Source organism: Miscanthus floridulus, chromosome 15, assembly GCF_019320115.1.
Source record: "Miscanthus floridulus cultivar M001 chromosome 15, ASM1932011v1, whole genome shotgun sequence".
In the NCBI taxonomy this organism is placed as follows: domain Eukaryota; kingdom Viridiplantae; phylum Streptophyta; class Magnoliopsida; order Poales; family Poaceae; genus Miscanthus; species Miscanthus floridulus.
In genome coordinates this window covers 47,338,522-47,341,822 of record NC_089594.1, presented here as the reverse complement: position 1 = coordinate 47,341,822, position 3,301 = coordinate 47,338,522, and the positions used below count along the sequence as shown (strand labels likewise).

The 3,301-nt window shown below is 44.1% G+C and overlaps 1 non-coding gene across 1 annotated transcript; it reads right to left on the bottom strand.

The window, feature by feature from the left end:
* Window positions 1-2,240: 2,240 nt before the first annotated feature.
* On the bottom strand, window positions 2,241-2,347 carry LOC136509800 (small nucleolar RNA R71). The gene has a single exon (XR_010772540.1). It is a non-coding gene; the product is annotated as a small nucleolar RNA R71 (small nucleolar RNA).
* Between the last annotated feature and the right edge of the window lie 954 nt (window positions 2,348-3,301).

The following is a 3,301-nucleotide window of genomic DNA, read 5'->3' as shown; positions in this document are numbered from 1 at the left end:
TTGGTGTTGAGTGGAGGACAAGGAATGGAATGGAGTCGAATGATCTGTCTCACCGTGATCTCCCTAGGTCCGACCTTATCCCATATATAATGAGATAGGTCAGGTACATGGTAGTTTGGGGGAACTAGTCTATAGTCTACATGCACTGAAGTCTAGGAGGGCCTTTAGTGACTGTGTTGTTGACCAAGGTGGTGTCATAGAGCCAAAGAAGCCTTAGGCATCATCCAACTGCTCTATTATAACACTCTACGTGTCAGGCTATGTGGGCTTGGACTAGCCTCCCATGGGTGGATCTTCTGGAATCTTCTTGGCAGTGAAGGAGGTCAACTCTAGGGGCTGATGTGTGGGCCTAGGGGCCTCTGAGCCCCTAAAGGCTACTAGGAAGTTTTGTCTTCTTGTGTCACACCCTATGCATGACCTAGTCAGAAAAGTGGATGGGAATTCCATGCCCAAGGGGCAGTGCCATGGAGCCCCCATGCCTCAGTAGCTTGGGGCATGTCTTCTTTCACCCGACCCTTGGCCAATGTCATTGGTGGGGTAGGAGCCAAGGGCCAGACCAAAATGTCATCGTAGATCGGGAGTCTCCAGGCTTGGGCAAGCCCTCGAGCCCCAAGCGGAGGTCAGTGGCAGAGTTAGGCTTGGCCAAATTTCTTCTTAGAGGGTGCGTGCAAGCAGTACTAAATGGGTATAGCCCTCGAGCCCCTAGGTGATCCTAGAGGGGTTGGTTGGGGGGTCTTCATCATTTGGGAACCATTGTACCCAAGGCTTAACAAACCCATATGTTAGGATCTTGTCACCCCCCCATGACAACATATGAACTAGCATATAGTTTATATGTTATGAACTTAACATGTACAACTCTATGCTTAATCATTCATATATCTTATGCTGAGGTGGTGGTTCATAGTGCCTTTGGGTGTGCCCATGTCCTATGCTGGTCGATCCATAGGGTCGGAGTCCTAGGAGGATGTGGGTAGTTTCTGTGTAATCAAGCGTGGTGCTCGGGTACATAGGGACAGGTGAATGCATTTCCTACTCCACGATTGAGGAGTGGGTGGCAAGTGGTGATAGCCATGTCCATCCCTTGTAATCCCCAATGTTTGGGTAGGGTTTAGGAGTCTAAATTGTCACATTAGGTTGCTAGCAGACCAGTACTCGGTGGCCTCCTGACCTATCTTACACTTAGATCTAGCTCTAACCATGTAATTTGTATGATCATCAACTTTTCTTTGCACAACTATATTAGAACAAGCGTGCTCCACTTAGGACCATTCTTTTATTCTTTATTTCTCTTTTATCCTTGAGGTTGGCCCAAGTGTGTGTCCACTATCCTAAATATACCATGTTTACCCCTGTATTAAACTTTAGTTCACAATGCAAGTATGTAATCTTGTTCATATCCATGCTAGACTCTTTACACCATGCCTTCCTTTGGGAAAGTATAAATAATGATACCCTGAATACTTCTAGGTGAAATGCTACAATGATAGATCCATGTGCTTACGGATATTGTTTCTGTAATCGTTAAGAACTATCATAGTTGGTGTTTCTTGGTGGCATCGCTAAGGTTTACTAAATCTTAGTGATGGTGCTAAGAAATGCAAATAGGCATTTCTAGCGCCATTGCTAGGGATGGATTCTATCTCCAAACTTGGTAGTGATGCTAACAGGATAGTGTATGGTAGCCATAGTTTATGCAGGCTAACTCTGCTTGTTTTCTCCCTATTGTGGATGAAAACAGGATAGTGTATAACCTGCCGGAAAACAACATCGATAATCTGGAGGCACTCCTAAGGAAGAGCTAGTCCCATACTGCTTCTTCTACTACTCGGCCAACAGTTGAACTAATCGCCCTATACCATCTGCTACTTCACCCATGGCCAAGTCACTCTGTGACTACTCCACCCTTGCTATTGCCAATGGGCCCATTGGGCTCGCTTGTCAATACGGGCACCAAAAACTTTGAGCTCTAGACTGGCCTCATAATGATGGTGTAGGCCACCTAGTTCTATGGTTTGCCTAGCGAGGATGCGAACGCAGACCTCCAACACTTCCTTGAGCTGTGCGACACCGTCGTCATAAAAGAGGTCACACCAGCAAGCATATGGCTCTGTCTCTTTCCCTTCTCCCACGCAGGGAAGGAGAAGCAGTGGTTCTACAAGGAAAAGGATGCTGTCAACACGTGGGACAAATGTTTCGTGGCGTTCCTCATGAAGTTTTTCCCCATGGGCAAAACAAATGCCCTAAGGGGGAAAATTTCAAACTTCTAGCAGAATTCTATGGAATCTATCCCCGAGGCATGGGAAAGGCTATATGATTACATCTAGGCATGCCCACACCATGGGATAGAGAATTATCTTGTGCTCCAAAACTCCTACGATGGGCTGATGCCCATAGTCGAAGGGGCACGAAGATACCGCTATTGGAGGCGCATTTCTTTACCTCACCATCGATGAAGCCATGGTTCTCATCGAGAAAATAGTGTCTAATCAAAGCTAGGGAAGAAAGAAAATAGAAAAAGGCATGCATACCATGAAGGAGGCGGATATGCTTGCTACAAAAATGGACCTATTACTGAAAAGACTGGATGAGCAGTGCTGCTAACAAGAATGCAATGAAGAGCACCGTCTAGGCCATAGACTCACAAATGACTTGCGAGGTCTGTGGTGAAGTCAGACATTCAGGGAACAACTGCCCTAAGACCCATGAAGACGCCGCATATATCAACAATGGGTTCCGACAAGGCAACAATAATTAGTCACACTTCCAAGGAGGTAACAATAATTACAATTCAAATTTCAATTACAATTCAAACCAACCCTCCTTGAAGGACCTAGTTCTAGGTCAAGCTAAAATAAATGAAAATCTCACTAAAAAGCTAACGTGCAATGATAAAATGCTAGAAAATATTAACTAAAAAATTGAAGATTTAACCTCTTTTGTTTAGAATCAATTGAGTTTTAATAAAATTGATTGAGACACGATTAGCTCAAATTGCTTCTGCTATACCTGTTTCTAATTTGGGAAAGATCCTAGGGCAACCTAAAACTTTTCTAAAATCTATTAAAATGGTCTCAATGAGGTTCGGTAAGCCTCTATGTTGGGAGAACTACAATTATCTCTTAGATCCACCATTCGTTGTTGTTGGTATATTTTAGACGCACATAGATAAATCCGTAAGCGCATGGATACCGCTATAGCAACAATGTCATTTAACTAGTGGTAGCAACTAATGCTAAGGATAAATAGGAGCATAGAGAGAATTACCAAGGTTCTCTAGTTGTAACTTAGGTAAGTTATG